The sequence below is a fragment of the Dendropsophus ebraccatus genome, chromosome 2, assembly GCF_027789765.1.
Source record: "Dendropsophus ebraccatus isolate aDenEbr1 chromosome 2, aDenEbr1.pat, whole genome shotgun sequence".
Taxonomy (NCBI): Eukaryota; Metazoa; Chordata; class Amphibia; order Anura; family Hylidae; genus Dendropsophus; species Dendropsophus ebraccatus.
Genome location: NC_091455.1, coordinates 45608563 through 45631967, shown reverse-complemented (window position 1 = coordinate 45631967; position 23405 = coordinate 45608563).

The window sequence follows — 23405 nt, the reverse complement described above, 5'->3', positions numbered from 1 at the left end:
AATAATAATAATAATAATAATAATAATAATAATAATAATAATGACATGGAGAGAAAGGAACGGCTGCACATCCCATCTATGGCTGGTACTAATGCCGCTAGGCCTATTTTAAAATTTAACACCAGGGTGTCTGTATATTATTTGATCAAACCATGTACAACCTGTGTACAAACGTGCAGGGACCTGCACGTTGGTACACGGGGCTAATATGGTTTGATCAAATTATATACAGACACCCTGGTGTTAAATTTTAAAATAGGCCTAGCGGCATTAGTATCAGCCATAGATGGAATGTGCAGCCGTTCCTTTCTCTCCATGTCGTGTTTTACTGTTCTCCCTTCTTTGAACAACTCGCACTCCTCCATAAGACACACATGTCCAAAATTAGCAGGATATGCCTGTGCTCACATGTCAGTACCTTATGTCTTCCCCATTCTGTGTGAGCAGCTGGGGTGAGTGTAATACCTTATTCATACTTGTGTTGTTTGGGGGCAGCCTTCCCTGCCGATGGTGCTGGACGGGTTTTGGTGGGGCATTTAGGGTTTGGTTCTGTGACTTTGGGGTTGCAGGCCATTCCATGGCCTCCCTTCCCTGCATGTGCATGCTTTGCAGGGTTGGCAGCCACTGACCGACATGGTGTGGAGTTAGCGTAGGGATCCGTGTGAACCAGGGGACCTGCACAATGGTACACGGGGCGATTATGGTTTAATCAAATTATATACAGACACCCTGGTGTTGAATTTTAAAATAGGCCTAGCGGCATTAGTATCAGCCATAGATGGGATGTACAGCCGTTCCTTTCTCTCCATGTTGTATAATAATAATAATAATAATAATAAATTATTGCAGTTTGGCAGTCACAACATTCTTTTAGGCCTAGCCATTTTAGAAGCACTGGTTACTGATCTAGTTGGGCTGATATCTGTATTTTATAGACAGCTAACATGGACCTTTGCACCCCAGGAAGGAATATGTGCTTCAAAGTGCTGATGATGCTAGTCTAGAAACATCACAAAGAAATATTAAATTTATACCAGGCCCACCACTAGTATTAACAAGGAATAAGTTATGCTAGGTCAAGTCCCTTTATAGGTTCTACAACCCCTGGCAAAAATTATGGAATCAATCCACTGAAAAGATGTTTCTTCCAGAATATTTACTACATAGCAAACAAGCAAATCACAGATTTGGAATATACCTTTAATATACAGATGTAGCATGTGTTAACCTGATAATGACGCATTTTAACTTGATCTTCTAATTGGCTAACCTTCCTAATTGTTCCATCAGGGATCATATTAACGATTGGCTATATCTGTATGAAGGTAATTTAGTTTAATTAATTTAATTTAGTTTTAAACATTAGGTTGAGAAAAAAATAGATTTGTCTTGTAATTTACAGCTAAAAAAATGAAATTAAATCTCATTTGGTAAATTCAACTGAATACTTGGCAAAAGATGATGGTTGTTCCCAGCCAGCTATGTGTAGAATAGGGTTACAAGTGAAAAAAAAATTCAGGGCCCTTTAGAATCGTTCTTTATAAATAGAATGGGTTGTGACTAGAATGGGGCAGCATATCTGCTAGATGTAAGAATGTGGCCTCCATAATCCCACCTCCATTTTCCTTCATTCTGGACTGTGCATTTCCTGCTTTTGAAATTGTGTGCTTGTAAGAATTTAGCACCCAAACCAACCACCCCTGTTGTATTGCCCATGTTATGTGACTGGTTGAAAGTAAATTGAAAGTAAGAAATGAATGTCTGCAGAAACAATTACATTTTCCTACTCCTTCATAAAGGGCAGCACAGTGGTTACTCTTGCAGTGCTGTGTGCTCAGTGATTAGCCTTGCAGTGCTGTGGTCGGGGCTTCAAATCCCAACAAGGTCAACATCTTCAAGGAATTTGTATATTCTCTCTGTGTTTGTGTGGGTTTCCTCCCAAACCCCAAAAACATACCGATAGATCAATTTAAATTGTAAGCCCTAATGGGGACAGGGAGCAAAATTGACAAACTAGATAAAGTCCTGTGGAATTAGTTGGCGTTAAAAGCATTATTATTATTATTATTATTATTGTTATTATTATTATTATTATTATTATTATTCATAACACTGTTGCCTTGCAGCGCTGGGGTCCTGGGTTCACATCCCACCAAAGACAACACCTGCAAGAAGTTTATATGCTCTCCCCATGTTTGCATGGGTTTCCTCTGGGTGCTCTGGTTATCTCCTGCATCCGAAACATAATGATAAATAAATTTAGATTTTTAGCCCTAATGGAAAGAGGGATTGATTTGAGTGTAAAGTGACGTGGAATATGTTAGTTCCATATGAATAAAAGAATTATATTAGAAGTTTAAAGTCCATGAGAAGACTCCAAGCGGCAATTTTTTTAAATTAAAATACTTTTTTTCTTCCAGGAATGCATTCTTTTTCAAAGATTTTCTTATTATTTAGCAATGTTTAAGGGAAATCTTTGAATTTACAAAGCTAACTATGGGCACCCCTAGAGTCCGTCAACCAAAATATTGCCTCTTTTGTACAGTACATTAAGTCATTAAACTGACTTACTCTGTACTTTGATAAAGCTTAGAAAGTTAAACAGCTGGGCACACCCCAAAGAAAACACACATGCAGAGCCTGGATTCAAGAAATCAATAATGCACGTAGCTAACATATATAATAAGGCATAAGCTAACATACATGGCCAGGAGGTGTCCAGACAATTATCACTGTCATTTTCCACCTACTTGAAGGGTTCGAAATTACAAAAATCGTTAATACATTTTCTTTAAGTAACTAAAAGGTGTGTTTGTGCAACAAAAAGAAAACAATATTTTGGTCAAGTATGAACCATTTTCCCAGTTCTATAGGTAGATAGTTTGCTTAAAATGAATAAGAAATGAAAGTCTTTACTAAGAGTTAAGTGGATAAACATTATTTTTATAAATTATTTCCCTTGTTTTTAAGTATTCTCTGGTGGATTGACAATAAGGGGACAGGCTTTTTAATACATCTTGAACTTTTATGCTGTTTATGGCTATGTTCACACAACGTAATTTTTCAGTAAAGATCGGACGCTGATTGCAATGGAATCAGTGTCAGTCCTTTAGTGTAGGGGCGGCATTGCATTGACTTCAATGTGTTCATTAGAACGGGCATTAAAATAATAAACCTGCTTACTATTTCCAGATACTGTCCACCAAACAGTGTCCGAAAATAATAACTGTTCACACAATGTAATGTGCGGCAGCGGATGCACATTACATTGAAGTGAATGGCTAATTGATTTGCAGGCACACCCGACAGTGCTCGCAAGTCAATGTTAAATAACAGAGGTATCGGCTGCAGGAACGTCATGAATGCAAGCCGGCGGTCGTCAGTTTAACAGCGACCATTCTTAAACATAGTGTGAACATGGGATACTTTAATATACCTACAAAGAATATGACTGTCTTCTAGCAGGCAAAGCTAAAAACACTATAGTGCAGAAATAGAAATTTGCTCAGTCCTTAAGCAGCGGACAGGGGTTACATTCAGGAGGCATCACTGTGTACATAGTAAGAACACACATATATACACAAGAGACAGCTACCCAGAACTTTATAAGTAATCTAAGGTATCAAGTAAGAGTAGACTCTACATTCCAGGCACAGAGTGAACCCTCTAAAGATGTTAAACAGGCTCACAGATTGCGGAATCACAGCCCAGGCCTTCTCTCTCTCCTCTGTGCTTACAACTAGCTACCACTTTCTGTGTTCCCTCCTGGGATTTCTGCTGCTAGAAATGAAATCCCCCCCCCTAACAACAGGCAGTGGACAGCAGTTTAAAGGGAAGTGAAACACCTAGTTATTAAGACTGTTGGATTTTTTTTCTGGTTATGGTGGATTCACACATAACGGAGCGGTACGTCCAGATGGTGGGAACCCCCAAAGCAAGCCGGAGTGCAGACCCAGTAATGTATGCACCAGGGGGGGTTAAAGGGGGCTGACTTTTACATTCTAAAAGCAGGATGACAATTCTGCTGCGAGTATGTAATCATTTTGAAAGTAACAGTAAAGGGATTCACAGCGGATTTTGTTGCAAACCCGCAGTGTGAAATCCACTTCGGATCACTTGCGTGTGAACCCACCCTTAAGGAGTCCTCTAACAAAGTGGACTAATTTATTTTTTTTTTTTTTGAGTCACATAATCTATCAAATGGAGGAAAGTTTTTTGTTTTTTATTTTAGTATTTTTTAAGCTGTGGTATGGCCATATGGGCTCATAGATTTTATATAACAAAATAATTTCCCAATGTAATTTACTTAGCATCCAAACTTATGACCTTTGAACTTAAGATCTTTGCAGTCTCGCTACAGCTATAAAGAAGTGTCAGGTTCACTTGCACTCAATGGACTGAGGGCTCACCCTTTATCAAAAGTGCACAAAACAATTGCCCAAATTTTCCACCAATGGAAATCAGTCAGGTGTTTGCAGAAACAATCAAGAAACAGAGAAAGGTTTCCTTATTACAAAGAGATATAAAACCCTGCAGCAGTGTTAAGAGAGTGCATCATTTTAGAGATGAGCACGAGGTCAACTATACTGATTGTCTACTGCAAGATCTGTCCCTATACCTACAGAGAGTTTTTTGGGTTCCTTAATTTTTTGTTGCACTGATCATGGCTCATGGCTAAAGCTGTGATTTCTCAGAAAATCTACACAATTTAGAGTAGATCACGGTTTGTCGTAATAAAACAACCGTGTCTGTTTTTAATGCTGCCTGTGGTATCTGTTGACAATTGACATGACATTCGCTGCTAGGAATTAATTTACACTATTAGGCCATGTTCGCACAACATATATTTTGTATAAATCATGGCCGTTTTTGCAATTTGCGTTGTATATGCATCAATGGAAGCTCTGGCCGCACTCTCCATTGTGTGCATCAGTGAATTGCAATTTGGGAGCACACTGATACTCCTGCATCCCAATTAATCATAAATGAAGATCATCAGGCCGGCCCGGGATGATCTTCAGTAACACCGGCCATACTGTGACCCAGCAGAATGGATGGTGACCCTCTCAGAATGGATGGTGTTTCCCAATGTGTGAACGTGGCCTTAAAGGAGATATCTAGAGAGCAGGAAAGGTCCAACCTTGTCTGCTTTCCAGCGCTCCACTTCCCCCCCCCCCTCAGCATTCTGTGGATGCTGCAGGCATTGCGTGAGGGTGAAACCATGTCCAAAAGGTGCCCTATGTCACCACAACATTGGTGGTATCAGAAAGTTTTGTCCACTAACCCCAACATGCTCCCTCCCTCCTCTCGTCTGCATAACTATCAGCACAGATGGGCAGAGGAGAGAAGTGGAGCGCTGGAGAGCAGACAAGGTAGGACCTTTCCTGTTCTTCCAGTATCCCCTTTAAGTTTAAAATTTAACACATTTTAATTATTTGTACAAAATGATACATACCCTCCAAATATTATTTCCACTCACAATAATATGATGTGTTTGCACCTTTTCACAATGTATAAATGAAATGACTTTATATAATAGCATGAGCACCTAGTATTTTTTTCCCCTATCAACTGACTCTTCATCTTCTGTCAATCAAACCCACTTTTTACCTTGCCATAATTTAAGGTTAGCTTCAAAGAAAATTAATCTAGGAAAAAAGAAAAACATGCAGTTTGTTCTGCCGAAATAACATCCATTTCACTTGTTCCTCTTAAAACTAATCTCACTGTCTATGATATTGGCTATTTTCGCTAAATGTAGCAAAATTGGAATCTGAATCAAAGCCTACAGAGGACATGGAGAAAATAAAGTGCTTGTTTCACAAGTGTTTTGTATCATATAAATTAAAAATTGTTTAAAGTGCTGTAACTCATAAGAACTCGTAAGCTTTATGACCTTTGATTCATCTTTAATACAAGCTCAATGCCATAGGGGGAATTTGGCACAGTAGAAGATTGTACCGTTGGGGTTTTAGAAACAAATTATATACTATATATGATGAAAGGTAGTATTTTATTAATCACATACACTATATATTTATGAATTATGTCATGTCTAAAGTTTGCAAATTCATTTTGCATGATACGTGATAATAACAATAATAATGATAATGACAATAACAGTAATAATATAACAATATCGTTATCGCTACAATAGTCACTGTCATTATTTACTGATCTTCCTGTGATTAATATCTCCATACATATTAGGAATTGAATATGCAATTCCCAGATATTCTATTACACTTTACAAATGGGAGCAGTTTAGATAATGGGAAAAAGGAGCACTAAAAACTCAACTCAGTAAATGTTCTATTCTGCAGTGAAGTGCTCTTAATAACATTCTGGATAGATATGAAAAGTTATTATCATACAGTATGTTATCTCCAATTCCATTGCTTTTTAAGGGAGTGGCCATGTGCATACTTGCCTTCATTTCTAATCCAATTCTTTGTTAATGTGAGTACGCTGTAAGAGGACTCAGGATCCTTATTCTTGTCATCGGGGGGGGGGGGGGGGGGGGGGGGGGGTCGCAATGTCTCTAGACCCTGGTAATTATATTTTTATTGTTTTATTCTCCTAATAGCCAAAAAATTTAATTTGTAGGGAAACACTCTTTAACTTTAAGCAGGGCTACTTTCAGATGAAAGGGACAGATGGAAGATAATTGCCAGGGACACACATATCTGATGTGCAAAAATACTGCATCACCATCACGTGTTTCTCTATGTCAGTGAGCTAGCCAGACCTTCCTCTGGGAAGGAAAAACCAAGCTTAGGAATGTCTCCAGTCAAGGAAACCACCCAAGCAAGGTATCCATCCACAGACAGCTGTTTGGGGGGGGGGGGTTCCCCTCATCAGTGTGGAGTAGGATCCTTTCTAGAGGGAGCAATGTCTAATAAGTGCATGCAAAAGGACACCATCACATGTCAGTGTATCTAGGACATTGCACCCCCCCCCCCCCAGGAAATCGATTTTGCAAAAATACTGCAGAGACACCATCACTTGTTTCTCAACATCAGTGAGCTAGCCAGACCTTCCTCCGGGAAGGAACAACCAAGCCAAGGCATATCTCTGGCTAGTGGGGTGGGGTGCTAGTGGGGAATGATTCTGGCTAGTGGGGTGAGCAGCAAACCCCCCCAAAAAAGCTGTCTCTGCATGGTTACCTTACTTGGTTGGTTTTGTGGGCTGGAGACACTCCTTGGCTTGGTTGTTTCTTCCTGGAGGAAGGTCTGGCTAGCTCACTGACATTGAGAAACACGTAATGGTGTCTCCACAGTATTTTTGCATATTTGATTTCCCAGGGGGGCAATATCCTAGACACACTGACGTTGAGACACGTGATGGTGTCTCTGCGGTGTTTTGGTTGATCTCCCTGAGGTCAACCAGTATCCTTTTGTATGCATTTACTAGGCATTGCTCCCACTAGCCAGAATCCTTCTCCACACTGATGAGGGGCAAACACCCCAAAACAGCAGTCTGTGGATGGATACCTTGCTTGGGTGGTTTCCTTGACTGGACACATTCCTTGGCTTAGTTGTTCCTTCCTGAAGGAAGATCTAGCTAGCTCCCTGACGTTGGGAAACACGTTATGGTGTATCCGCAGTATTTCTACACAAATCTGATGTGTCTGAACTAATGTTGAGCAAACTTGATAAATGTATAAGTTCGGCCAAACCCGAGTGCTCAGCATTCGACTCCCAGTGGCTGGAGAAGTTGGATGTACTGTAGCCCTGGAAAACATGGATATAGTCCATGTTTTCCTGCAGACCTAAGGCTGCATGCATCTTCTCCAAGCAGCGAGAGTCAAATGCAGATTGTTCGGGTTAGGCCGATCCCGAATGTTCAACAAATTCACTCAACAATAGTCTGAACATTACATTTTAATGCCCTTACACTTTATACTAAAGTCGGCGGACCCCATCTCTAATGCTGGGTTCATCTAACAGTGTAAGGTTCATGGGTGGGCCTCTTAACACTTTACCAATAGATGATGTCTGTAGACATAAAGGTCCCACATGATGGATTTACACTGCCTGACCCTTCTGAGACCAGTAAGCTTCTGCCAGAGCTGTCTGCCTTTGGCTTGCCCCTCCTGATGCTCATGTGTGGGGAGAAGGCCAGTATAAATAACTGTCAACTAAATGATCATTCAGCGGACAGTTATTGAAGGTGTCTAGGCAAGTGTTGAGCAAACTTCAGAAATGTGTTCGGGTTCGGTTGCATGGCCGAACCCAAACATTCTTCATTTAGCTCCCAGCATCTGGAGAAATTAAATGCCACTCCTGTCCTGGAAAAACATGGATACAGCCATAGTCCTGGAAAACATGGATACAGTCATAGGCTGTATTCATGTTTTCCTGTGAGCCCTAGGACAGCATACATTTTTTTCAAATTTTTAGTTTGGCAGGTTCGCCTAACTTTAACCCCTTCGGGACCAGGCTAATTTTCTTTTTGCGTTTTCGTTTTTTCCTCCTTGTGTTTAGAAGGCCATAGCACTTGCATTTTTACACCTACAGACCCACATGAGCCCTTATTTTTTGCGTCACTAATTGTACTTTGCAATAACAGGCTGAATTTTTCATAAAGTACCCTACGAAACCAGAAAAAATTCAATGTGTGGTGAAATTGAAAAAAAAAAAAAACGCATTTCTTTTATTTGGGGGGAATGTGTTTTTACACCATTCGCCCTGGGGTAAAACTGACTTGTTATATATGTTCCTCAAGTCATTATGAATGAAACAATATATAACATGTATAACTTATATTGTATCTGATGGCCTGTAAAAAATTCAAACCATTGTTAACAAAAATACGTTCCTTAAAATCACTCTATTCCCAGGCTTATATCGCTTTTATCCTTTGGTCTATGGGACCGTATGAGGTGTCATTTTTTGCGCCATGACGTTTACTTTCTATCGGTACCTTGATTGCGCATATACGACTTTTTGATCGCTTTTTATTACATTTTTTCTGGATTTGATGCGGCCACAAACTTTGGGATTTTTTTGCGCTGACGCCGTTTACCGTATGAGATAAGGAATGTAATTAATCAATAGTTCGCGTGATTTCGCACGCGGCGATAGCAAACATGTTTATTTATTTATTTACTTTTATTTATAACCTGGGAAAAGGGGGGTGATTCAGACTTTTATTGGGGAGGGGGCTTTTTACTTATAAGAGATCTTTGATGTATAGTTATACAGCAAAGATCAATGAGATCAGCACTCGTTTGCTTTCGGCTGCTGCAGCCGGAAGTAAACGAGTGCCGAGTCAGGGACGGCGCCATCTTGGAGAGGTCCCCGGCCAGCTTCAGTTACGGAGATCGCTGCTCCGGGATAACTTCCCGGAGGAGCGATCTCCTCCACTAGACACCAGGGAAATGCTGTATCCGGTTATGGGATGCAGCTGTCATGTTTGACAGCTGCATCTGATTAATGTATTAGCGGGCACGGCCCCGCTCTGAACGACTGCACCCGCGCGAGGACGTACAATTACGTCCTCGTGCGGGAAAGGGTTAAACAGCCCACTCAGTCAATCACTGGTTGTGGCACTGTTTTCGTCTCAGTCAGTGCTTGGCTGACCAGGCTGGGGGTGACTGGAGACGCCAGAGACTAGTATGAGGACACTATGGGAGGCAGGAGTGGTGTATTGAATTGTGTATTAAATTGTGTGGTCACCATTTGTGGACTCAAGTTTGCAATGAATCCTGGTTTGTAAGATTTGGTTCGCTCATCTTCTCTTATTTGTCATCCAATAGGGCCAGTAGGCCTTGGCAGATCAAAACTATGCTCCACAATCACCTGTGGAGAATCGCTGATCTCTTCCTAGACTTCAGCTTCATAGAAGAGAAAGATGAATTGCGATCACAGCCACCAGTAACACAAATTGAGCTACTATGCTACACCTGATATAATATTCCTTCTGGATGCCCAATATTAGAAAATGGAACAGTTCCAAATGAAATGTAACAAAAAAATAATTCAGATACTCACTGGTGCCTTCCAAATTCCTTATTTTTCAGTGAATCAGTGAATTTGGCATATCAAAATGTGCACACATAGAGGATGCTCAGTTTATTTCGCATTATGCACAGCTGAATGGTGAAACACACATAGTGAAAATGGTTGTGTTCATGAGATTATCGACTTCTATAGGGTCTTATTGTGCTTCAATATGCCTTTAAGGAGGCATGCACCATCAGATACTTTATTATGGAGCCATTATCACCTGTGTCCCCATACAAGAGGGATCGGGAACCTCTGGCCTTACCGAAACTTTATTTTCCAAAAGGACAGCTAAACCCAAAGCTTTGACTATCCAGCCGTGATAGGAATTGTAGTATTGCAATAGATGGTGGGCCAAAGGTTCCCCATCTGTGCCATACAACCTCCTGCACATGCCTCTACCATGTTTATAAGCTCTTATCATGAATGCTATTTGGTCTTTGCTTACTACATTGGCTGTTTCTGAGCTGATCTTAATGTATAAAATATGTATATTTCAAGCATGGAAATTCACATATAATACAATAGTCAGTTATTGCTTATGGGGAATAAGGAAGAAAAAAAAAGAGGAAAAATGTTCCAATGTAGCTGCGATGCAAACATTGATTAAACTCTTTAGTGTTCATGAAACTGACAGGATTTCAAAGGAGGAAATATAAAACTTGAAGCAACAGCACCATAGTGACATTTCACTCTATAAAGCTGCCAATATTGTAATCCAGCACGTAAATCATTCTCACCAGTTCAATTTCATATCTTAACTTGTGTGGTAAATACAGTATTAAATTATTTGGTGCTTTGTAAATAAAATACTCCCATTAGCCGTTTTGCATACGAATAATTTTCAAAAATATATAATTTACTTTTAATTCCTTTGCAATTGACAGATATACAACTGGATGTACGGATGGTGGCCGATGCTCGGAGGAAACCAGCCTTCTCCTTTCATTGGGAGATTTTTCATCTCAAGCAGCGTTTTATGGAAACAAGGTATTATTTTGTGGTGGTGATTGATATGGGAATTCCTAATGTTTGTTTGAAGCAATATTTGTCAATAAAAAGGCTAAATACTCAAATAGTGCAGTGGTCTGAATCAGTTCTTTATTGAAGAGCTTTCATACTCTTATTGACTTGCTGTCCAAATGTTGTTACTTACCTGATGATCCCAGAATTTAAGTGGTATAGACACTGGTATTGAGCAACCCATTTCACAGGGTGTGCTTTATTGTGTAACCATGGCGATGATATATTTTATTTTACTGAAGGAGCCAGGTTGTCCTGATCACAGCCTACACGACGAAGCAAGCAGACAGTATTGAACCTGAACAGATTCATTTTATATATTCTGAAATTGTAAAGATTAATCTTATGTACGTCTTTCCATACGAACCCTATTTGTAGTAGCATGATGCAGTTTTAAGATCACCTCAACATGCAGGAATTTACTTTACAAAGTGTTAAATTTGAGTACTGAAAAAAACTAATTCTTGTATTGCTAGGTTAATATAATAAACAAAAGGAGACTGTAATCTTGTAAAGTTGTGGAATTGCATTAAAAATAAATATTATTAGTAATAATAATAATACTGTTTCTGACTTTATATATAAGCAGTATTGTTGAAAATATTTTTTTTTATTAAAATTAATTAAAAACGTTTTTTTTTTTAATTCTGGTGTTTTATTATTTTTTTATTTTACCTTTTTTTCCCCTTATTAGTCTCATAAAAGAAAAGAAAAGCTATTTCCTACTTTCTGCAGCTAACTTGTCAGCTCTTCTGTGTAGACTGGGGCAGAAGGAGAGGTCAGCTAATGTAATAACATTTATATTGACTCCTAAATTCCTTTAGCTGCCAAAAAGCAGAATATGCAGACAAAAAAGGAAGGATGAGCACTGTTGCCACCTCCTGGCAAACTTAAAGGGAGGCATTTTGCAAGATCTGCATATTTGTTAACTGGTCCTAACTAAAACCCACCCTATGTCTCATGCCGGAGTTATTGAGACATTTGAATACATTTAATATTCAATATGGCCACTGAATTGAATTTAAATGCTTGCTTGCTTCATAGAGCCCCCAGACCCTCTGGCATACAGGCATATCATAGGTCCTTAAGTGACAGGCTTCCATGACGTATTGGTATGTCATGGGTCCTTAAGGGGTTAAATGAACTGCACTAAAACAGCTAAACAATTGCAAACGTTGTTTTTTTAGAGAGGTGCAGCAAGTTCACTTATCTCTAATTACCTGTCCATGCTCCTCCTGTGTCCTTCTTTTCCAGTATCCTCTACAGCTGCCTTCAGCCCCCTTAGCCAATCAATGACTGAGATGGAATGGCACCATGGCCTGCAATTGACTGAGCAGGCTATCACTCTTGTCTATGGAGCGACTGCCTGCTCGGCCAATCTCTGGCCAAGTTGCTGCCCCATCTCAGTCAGTCTATGATTGGCTGAGCAAGCTGTTACTCTAATCTCAGGCGTAACAGCCTGCTCAGCCAATCACTGACTGACTGACATAGTACAGTGCCATTCACCATTCAACCAATCACTGGCCATGGCACTGTCCCATATCAGTCAGTTAGTGGGCTCGAGGTGGCTGAAGACACTAGAGACCCTTAAGAAAATACTGGAGGAGCACAGACAGGTGAGCACTGCTTTTTTATTTTTTTTTGTATTTGTACTTTATTGTGCAGTCACCATATTTACTTTAATACAGTTACTACTTCCCTTTATTGCCTGTCCAAACTCACCACAGAACATTCTACTCTACTATGTCATGTTGTTGTGCTGGTAAAAGTAAAGTACACAGAACTGGATAGCACTCTGCTGGGCTAATCATTTCCAAACTGAAATACTATAGATGGCATGTAGGGAGGAGAACTGGTTACCTGTGCACTGGCTTTACAAGGTGCTATATTAGTTGAAAGAAAAGAAACATCAGTACATCAAGGAAGAGGTTGCATTGCTGCTGAATGGACAGTGCAGATCCTCTGGACAGTGGACATAATTTGCAAAAACACTGTTTCTCTCATTCCTCTCGTGTTCCTATGTTGCGACAACCCCTCTCCCCAATTGTTTATTACCAATGCTCGAGAATCACCATATATTTTCATTAGATGTTTCCAATGGATTTTCCAATACCTATTCATCAATATTTGTTTGAAAACGGACTCAGCCAGCATTCCTCCAGTTAGTGGTCTGATAGAGTTGTAGCACCTACATACCTGTACTTAGTCAATAGAGCCAGAAACAGACAGATCCAAACATGGAGTAGTGGCTGTTACTGTCTTTCATTTACAATTGTGATGAAGTGATGGGACTTGAGCTGCAGTAACCCAGCACCACTGCCACACTGCTAAAAATGAGGGCAAATTATAATGTTAGTATAAGGGAAATCAACAGTATACCCAAACTTTATGTATTTATGTTTAACATGACAGATCATGATCTATCTATATATGTATTAGAGATGAGCGAGCATGCTTGTCTGAGCTTGGTACTCGTTCGAGTATTAAGGAACATCTCACGATACTGGAGACAATGGCATCTTCCTCTTCCTGCATGTTTGGCAGCTTTTTTTCAGCCAATCATCATGCAGGAAAGCTTTGGGAGCTCAAAGCATCACATGAGAACCCTACATGTTGATAGTAGAGATTGGCTGGCCAGATCAGATGACCTGGGAATATAGTATAAGAACAGTACAGTATAAGCGGTGCTCGCTTTAGACACAGGCTGGATGAGCATAGGGAGAGAGCTGATGTCTTTCAGGGAGAGTGTTACGCAGGGAATTAGTGTATGGTTAGGCAGGAATCCGACACGAAGAACCCAACAGTTCTTCTAAGGGCTTAACATTTTCAAAACATATTTTCTTTTTTCTACTCTTGGCTGCTGGCTTGGACTTGTATTGCAGCTGTCAGGAGTCAATTTGTCCTGTTGCTGACATTCTCTTAGCTGGCTAAGTAGTTCAGCTATACCTATCCTCACTGTGCAGTGTCCTGTGCAACGGATGCCTTAAAAAAAAAAACAAAAAAAAAACACCAGTTACACACATACTCTATACGACTACTCCCAAATCTGCTGTCAGGAGTCAATTTGTCCTGTTGCTGACATTCTCTTGGCTTGCTGGGATCTGTAGTTCAGCTATACCTATCCTCACTGTGCGGTGTCCTGTGCACGTGGTGCATTTAAAAAAAAAAAAAAAAAAGCACCAGCTACACATATACTCTATACGTCCACCCCCAAAACTCTGTTGCTCCAATGCAGGAATAAGGAGGGGGGAATCAGCAAAGCACAGCTACTAATAGTGTGTGCAGTGCTGTGCGTCTTCACTCCCTGACAGCCATCAATCACATAGGGGTCTGCTGGCTGTGCAGTAAGGAGAGAGCTGAGAAGAAAGGGGAGTCATTGGACGGAGATCAGCGAAGTACAGCTACTGCATCAGTGTGTCCAAGGCTGTACTTTGATCCCTGATAGACATCAATCAACTCAGCAGATTACTGGCCCGACAGTGAACAGAATGGAGTGAGGAACATGGGGGAGAGATCCGGGAGCCCATAATTTGGTGTAATGTTGTGATTAGCCAGCCCCAGAGGCATCCATGCATGCTGCCCCTGCTGTTTCCTGTCCATTCACATGTTGTTTCTATCATTTTCTGAGGTTTCCAACAACCTTCCCTTTGCAGAGCTTTGGTCTTCTGCAAAAATGCTTGAGTTTCCCATTGACTTCAATGGGGTTTGTTACTCGAAACGAGCACCCGAGCATCGGGAAATATTTGTCTCGAGTATCGAGCACGCGAGCATTTTAGTACTAGCTCATCTCTAATATATATTTTTAACTTTAATTGCATCAGTGAGATAAGATGCTTCCTGGCAGAAGATTTTTAATCATAAGGCAAGTAGTGCATCTGAATTAGTACCCCTGGCAACAGACCATAGAGGCAGCACCATTTTCAATTGTGCTTAAATTTTTTGGGTTAAGATAAGTAAACTTATAATAAGTTTAACCAAACCCAAACTCCCGAACCAATTCGATGGCTGAGTGATCAGTTTTGGATCTTACTATAAGTACGGTCATCTCTACCTTTGGGCACAAGTACAATTGTAAATGTGGAAGAAGAGCACCTCTATCTACATGTACTCTAGGAACAGTGCAAGGAAAGATGAGTGAATTAAAAGTAATGAATCCTATTCTTCTTTACCAGTGGGAGAAGTAGTTAGGGTGCATTCACACGTTCCATGCATGGTCTGTAAACACGAATGATGTGCTACGGAATGGAGTTCAAACAATGATAATGGTTCATGATGCTGAGAGCTCCGAATCTGTTTAAATGTCCGCAGTTTCGGAGTTTCAGTCATCATAGTGTCTTATGATGCTGAGAACTCTAAACCTTGTTCTGTGGCACATTGGACATGTTCTGTGCACAGTGTGAAAATATGGACATATTTTGCACTGTGCACAGTACATGTGAATGCTTTCTTAGAGTAAAGCTGAAATATTGGGAACCATTCAGGCAGAGGTTGGTCAGAAGAAAGCCACAGGACAGAAGAATGAGGTAAAGAACAAACCAGAAAGAGAAAAAGTGTCCTGTGAGTAGCAGAGTGGCTACACTAAAAGGAACATAGAAGAGAGAGAATGTCAACAGCTGAATCCAGACAGACAGAACATCAGTGTTAACTCCCATCAGCATAGATCATCAACAGGTGAGACCCACAATGTGCAATTGTTCACCTGTTCACCTTTTCCTCCCACTGAGTATTAGCAATTTAGCATAATATACCTCCCCCAACTATTTTGGGTAGAGATGGGCGAAGCAGACGGAAATTTGTTTCGTGAGCTTCACAAATTTTGGGTCAAACTATTTGGCGAATCGAATCTTGAAGAATTTAATTAAAACAGCTAAAACTAAAGTAGCTACAGTACTGGGAATATTACAGTAGGGCACATTTGTTATATCATGTTGTTGTAAAAGTGTAAAAAATTGGAAAATAACAATTAAAAAAAAAATGTCAATTAGCCAGTCAATCATCCAGTTTCCGCCATGGACAGCAGTGGACCTTGGTGGATCAGCAATGTAAGATCAATATTTTTTCCCAGGACAGGAGTGGAGTGCGACCACTGCATATGTAGGGCGCACACTCAGGTCAGTAATGAAATCCAACTTGTATAACACAGTAGGAGTGGAGGGCGAGCACTGATTAACCTTGTAGAGACTCATGACGTATCTGGTACGTCATGGTGGCACGGGGGAAGTTCAGAGAGGGGTCCCGCAGGGCTGATATGTGCAGCCGGGAAGCGCCTCTATTAGCCGGCGTGGCTCACGTTGCTGCGCCGGCAAATTAAGCACTTCAATGCAGCTGTTAAACCTGACAGCTGCACTGAAGTGCTTTATACTTCTATATAGTGGGACGTATCTCTGCCCCGCGATGCGATCGCGGGGGGAGATCCATTCTACTGCCCATGTTGTGCAATGTATCACCGATCTAATGGATCTTTGCTGTGTATATACACAGCATTGATCTCTATGAAAGATCAGTGCTGTGTATACACAAGTCCTCCAGGGGGACTTCTAGTTAAAGTAAAAAAATAAGTAAAAAAAGTGTTTTTATTAATAAAAAATCCCCTCCCCTACTAAAAGTCCAAATAACCCCCCTTTTCCCATTTTATTAATATAAATAAACAAATAAATAAACATATTTAGTATCGCCGTGCGCGTAATCGCGCACGGCGATATTAAATTATCACATTCCTGATCTCGCACGGTAAATGCATTTTTGGTCGCATCAAATCCTGAACAAATGTAATAAAAAGAAATCAAAAAGTCGCATATGCGCAAACAATGTACTGATTGAAAGTAAAGATCATGGCGCAAAAAATGACACCTCACACAGCCCCACAGACCAAAGGATAAAAGCGTTATAAGCCTGGGAATGGAGCGATTTTAAGGAACATATATTTGTTAACAATGGTTTTAATTTTTTAAAAGCCATCAGATAAAATAAAAGTTATACATGTTATATATCATTGTAATCGTAACAACTTGAGGAACATGCATAACAAGTCAGTTTTACCCCAGGGTTAACGGCATAAATGCTAAACTCCCCGAAATACAAACAAATTCCATTTTTTTTCAATTTGACAGCGCAAATGATTTTTTTTTCTGGTTTCGCAGCACATTTAATGGAAAAAAATGCCTGTCATTGCAAAGTACAATTGGTTTCGCAAAAAATAAGGGCTCATATGGGTCTCTTGGTGAAAAAAATGCAAGCGCTATGGACTTTTAAACATAAAGTGGGAAAAGCAAAAGTGCAAAAACGAAAATTGGCTTTGACCTTAAGGGGTTAAGTAAAGCACACACTCAGTTCAGTAATGAAACCCAACTTGTATAACACATTAGGAGTGGAGTGCGAGCACTGATCCAAGTAAATTGGTAACTCAATAGGAGTTTACAGTAGTATGCAGTGCCCAGTGAGTGGGTAATATGGACTTTGTCTTCACTGGTCCACAAGGGCCTGCAACTGATTCGATGGGCACTAGGGATTTTGGTTAATACCTTTCTTCAGCCAGTTAAAAGAGGGAGCAGAAGAAGTCATCTGAGAGAGGGAAAGGAATAGGTATCATACATGGTTAGGTGAGCTCTTTTATTGGAAGAATCCAAAGTAGGAGGTTAAAGAAATACAAAGAACATTAGACATATACCTACGAACAGAGAAGATACAGTACACCTTGGTCTATCATTCAATATAATGAGACCGCTAGTTTAAAATACCTTTATTTAGATACTGAGGCAAAAGGAAGAACTTTTTTGTTTAATCCGTGATGACAATTACTCCATTTTACTGCACCATAAACCTGATGTTTGTTATTCATGTCTTTTCTGGGTAACGACTATAGATTTATTCCTTAATTATTTTATTCATAATGAAATGTTAATGTATATGTATATTCTATCAATTTGTTATTTGGGGGTCATAATTGCAAATTTGCTTACACTGCTCGGAGGAGAATTTCTTTTTCATTATTACCGAGCTGAGGTTCATATCCCTGCAGCGAACTGAGAGGTAGAGCACAAGAGTTTTAATTGTTTCCCATCAAAATAGCTGTGTAAGCTTGATTAACGGCGTTCAGCAACATTCATAATAGTCCAAGCCTGGTCCTGCATAAAATAGAAACTGGGAAAAAAAAAATCAATAAGATTTAATAAGATCAGGAACAATCACTTACAATAGTACATCAATCATGCAAAGTAATAGGTGCAGGATTTGATAGGGTCCTGAACTGCCTGAGAGATTCATAACTTGTACTCGTTAATGATTTGTTCATTTGCATTTTATCAATCTAGCCACAACTGACAAGACGAAGGACCAGAAGGAGGAGAACATGTTGACTAAGTCAATCACACCTAGCAATTAATAGCAGGACAACAAATTCTAGAACCGCAAAATTCTAAGACCGTTAAATTCGAAAGAAATAATAATAATAATTATAACTTTAATCCGAAGAACGCAAGAGAGCATTTTCCACACCTAGCTAGTGAACTTGTCTACAGGACTCATTATGTTAAAAGAAATTTACTGCAATAAAAAATCCTTTCCTTTTATAGACCTCATATATCTCTCATATTTTGCAATCCCATGGAAGTAATAACATGAAAAGTGCATAGTGTCCTGTTTATTGCCTCTTTTCTAAAATAAATAAAGCCTATAGTTATGCCACGAGGAAAAAAAATGAAATAATTTCCACGTAGCTAAAGCCATCGTAATGATATATCATTGTGTTGATTGTTGTGCTGTTGTTTTCGCTATTGTTTATGAAAAACTCATCTGGATCTTTTCGTAAGGAAAGAGAATGTCTTGCTCTCCTTAAAATTGGCTCTTTTATATTTTATTTCAAATAGTGTTAGCTCCCAGTATTAACCATTCCGAATGGTCTTTGATGCTGTAGTAATTATAATATCATGTAAGTGTTTTGATTAATCTAGAGGATGAGGACTGTAATTACATTATAATTACTGTAAATTATGCCGATTTAATATATGGGTAATGATTTTAACTCGAATCTATCTAAATTATAATATTAGAATCATGAACTATTGATGTTATAAGGCATTATCAGGTTTGTTTTTCATTGATTTGGCTTTCAGTAGACGAAGTGCTAGATCTGTAATGTTATATTACTTTGCATTCATCTAGAATCTTTCTAGTCAGGTGTGTGTCCGTTAAATTGTTTGTACTGATTCTGGTGACTGAAAGCAAATCTGTTGGACAGGCAGGGGTTTTCTGAACTGTATGTCCAGGGAGCGGGGTGAGTGAAAAAAACTAATACTCACCTCCTTGGTTACCATGTTGCTCCCAGTACTACGCTGCTTCAGTTCCCTTTGTGCAGCCATTACCGGGTTCAGGGATGTGCCGTTGCAGGCCAATCAGTGGCTGAGACAGGACACTGCTACAACTGCTAATTGGCTGAGAAGGCCGGCTTCTTCACATCCCCAAACCCCAAGGTTGGGATAGCAACAGCATACTACTAGCAGTAATGTAGGGGCCAGGGAGGTAAGTATGTCTTATTTATTTCGCTCACCCCCCTCCCCAGAGTCCTCTCTTCAACATGTAAAAAAAGGAAAACATTTCAAAGCTCCCCTAAAGGGCTTAAAAGAGTCCCATATACATATTTGTCTACCATTGCATTCCCTAGACTAAAGAGAATTTTTCATCACTTTTATGCTGCCTGAACCATGAGTTATCAAGGTGGTCAGTGGTGGCTTCTCTTCACTTCACAAGCCTTAATTGATAGATCTCGCCTAACACCCAAAACAAGAATGATTTTATTACCACACTAAGTGAGATAAGTGAATTTACGCTTATCATCCGGCTGACTTTGAAGTCTGTGCCTTTCCATCTCGGGTGCCTGGAAAAGCTGGATCCAGTCCTGGGAGAAGTTTACAAAGACTGGATCCAGCTTTTCCAGGCACCCGGAGAGGACTTCAAAATGACCTATGAGTTAAGCTTTATGTTAAACATAGGGATGAGTGAACCGAACCGTTACGAACCAGATTCGTTACGAACTTTGCAAAAATATCGGTTCGGTACCGAACCGAACTTTCAAAAAGTTCTTGACGAAGTTCGTTAAAATCGCAACGGCATCGCAAAACTGTACTTTAATCAGAGAATAGAACAAGCTATAAGGAATTATTACTCCTATAATCCTTTGTATCCTGTTATTATGTGAATATCAAGGTGTGTGACGTCACTCCAGGAACAGGAAGGGCCTGAGCGTCCATGCTCTTTCTAATTGTGTGTCTAGACCACAATTGGCCACTAGAGCACCAGAGGGTCCACATTTTGTCCCTGGTTCAGACAAATTGTTGACTACTAAAAGTCCAACAGAAGACAACGTCATTTGAACCTGATTTGGATCTCTCCCGCTAGAACCAGTTAGGTTGAGTCACAAAAAGTTACTAGATTTCATCTTATAAATATACTAAGGGAGATATTTCAAGGTCTATACCTAGCGCAGACCAGTGAATAGTCACACATTTTGAGAGAGTCACACACATTGAGAGAGAGGAGGTGTACGTTAGGCAGAGAGGGAAAACACATAGATTACATATCAAAACAACTGGATAAGTACAGGGAGAGATAGAGAAGGAGTATTTATTGTTTGTGAGAGAAGCCGGAGAGAGGAAGATTAAAAAAAAAAAAAAAAAAAAACGCAAGATACAGGGAAAGCTTGATAAGCTCATACATAGTGAAAGAGGCTGAGAAATCAAGACTTAGGTAGAGAGAGGGAGAGACAGCCATCTAACTCAAAAATCATGATATCTAGGGAGAGATAGGGAGATAAAAAAAATAAATGGGGAGAGAAAAGTGAGAAGAGTCACTCAGGAGTCAGGACACGTAGCATTGAACCAGCTACTGTTCCGTGACAGAGAGGAGACGCTAGACGTTTGTTTGTTTGTTTGTTATCAGCTGTTCTAGGTGATGCAAAGTTAGCGCCTCACAAAAGCTGTCCGTTTGTGCTCTGCTGGTTGCCGTCAAACCCCTCTAGCCACCCGCAACCAAAAAAGTAAAAAAAAAAACCTTAAAAAAAAAGAAAAAAAGTTGGTTTGTTTGTTTGTGATCAGCTGTTCTATTTGAGGCGAAGTCAGCGCCCCACAAAAGCTGTCCGTTTGTGCTCTGCTGGTTGCCGTCAAACCCCTCTAGCCACCCGCAACCAAAAAAGTTAAAAATAAAAAAAATAATAAAATGTTTTTTTTTTTTTTTTTTTTTTTTTGGGGGGGGGGATAACCTTTAAATTTCTGCTTTGCTGGGTGCCTCCAACCCACAAAGCAATAGTCACTGAAAATGTGTGCCTTCTGCCCAATAGATTATTTCTTTTTCAAAAATTACACCAACCAAAGAACTATGTCCAAGCGTCCTACTTCCAGCACTTCCCAGGCAAGGACTGCAACGGCAGGCAGTGAGGGTAGGAGAAGTGGCAGCACCAGGCCCCGCGGCAGCCTGGGCACCAGGCGTGGCAGCAAGGTGCAGCTACCCCAGACACCCAGTGGTTCTGTAAGAACCACACAGCTAGCGGTTCTAGATTGGCTTACCCAATCCTCCACTTCCACCGCCCAACGCTCCCAAACGAGGTCTGCTGGATCATCCGACACCACCTTTACATGGGAGGGTCAGCGACAGTCCTCTGCCCCGTTCCCTGTTATTACTATACCACCCACCTCTGGGGCACCTTCTGCCAGGGAACTGTTGGCAAATCTTGATCTGCCTTTGGATTCTCTACCACTTTTTAGTGATGATGATGAGGAGGATGAGGTAGTCCACCAAAGGCAGCAGGTGGAACGTGCAGAGACTGCAGAGGAGGTGGTGGCTGTAAGCCGGGGAGGGGCATCCAGTGCCACACCTGAGATCCTGTCCCAGCCACTGGAGGACAGTAGCAGTGGTGGTGATGATGATGTCGCCCCAAGCACCATTATCCTCAGTGTCATCAGAGGAGGAAAGTGAGGTGCTACCGAAGCAGCAACATCCCACTGCTGCAAGGAAGCGAGGCACAAGAGGGAGGGGTAGAAGACAACCTACCAGGCAGAGTCACTTACCTCCAAGCCTTGGTCCTGAGAGGGGAATTGATCAACTGCTGCCTCCTCCGGCTGCTCAAGTAGTCTTTTTTTAATTATACTGGGCTGGAATAGATCAACTGCTGCCTTCTCGTCCTCAATTAGCCTCTCCTCCATAATCCTGGCCTGGAATAGATAAACTGCTGCCTCATCCTCCTCAAGTAGCCTCTCCTCAATAATACTGGCCTGGAATCAATCAACTGCTGCCTCCTCCTGCTCTTCTAGTAGTCTCTTTTTAATTATACTGGCCTGTAATCGATCAACTGCTGCCTCATCCTCCTCAAGTAGCCTCTCCTCGATTATACTGGCCTGGAATCAATCAACTGCTACCTCCTCCTGCTCTTCTAGTAGTCTCTTTTTAATTATACTGGCCTGTAATTGATCAACTGCTGCCTCATCCTCCTCAAGTAGCCTCTCATCGATAATACTGGCCTGGAATCAATCAACTGCTGCCTCCTCCTCATATAGCCTCTCCTCGATAATACTGGCCTGGAATCGATCAACTGCTGCCTGCTCCTCATCAAGTAGCCTCTCCTTGATAATCCTGGTCTGGAATCGATCAACTGCTGCCTCCTGCTCCTGAAGTAGTCTGGTTTTAATAATACTGGCCTGGAATCGATCAACTGCTGCCTCCTCCTCATATAGCCTCTCCTCGATAATACTGGCCTGGAATCAATCAACTGCTGCCTCATCTTCCTCAAGTAGCCTCTCCTCCATAATACTGGCCTGGAATCGATCAACTGCTGCCTCATCCTCCTCAAGTAGCCTCTCCTCAATAATACTGGCCTGGAATCGATCAACTGCTGCCTCATCATCCTTAAGTAGCCTCTCCTCGATAAGACTGGCCTGGACTCAATCAACTGCTGCCTCCTCCTCCTCAATTAGCCTCTCCTTCATAATACTGGCCTGGAATCAATCAACTGCTGCCTCATCTTCCTCAAGTAGCCTCTCCTCCATAATACTGGACTGGAATCAATCAACTGCTGCCTCCTCCTGCTGCTCAACTTTTCTCTTCTCAACAATACTGGACTGAGAGGCGAGCAATCAACTGCTGCCTCCTCCTGGTTCTCGACTTGTCTCTTCTCAACAATACTGGCCTGGGTGCAATCAAGTGCTGCCGCATCCTCCTTGTAAACTTTTTTTTCCAATATTTTTTTTCACTATTTTGGCACTTTGATTCACTATATTTTATTAATTTTATTCCTATTAATATTATTATTATTATTATTATTATTATTTTATTTTTTTTTATAATTTTTTTTTCTCTCATTATTTTTGGAATTTTTTTTCCCCACTTTTC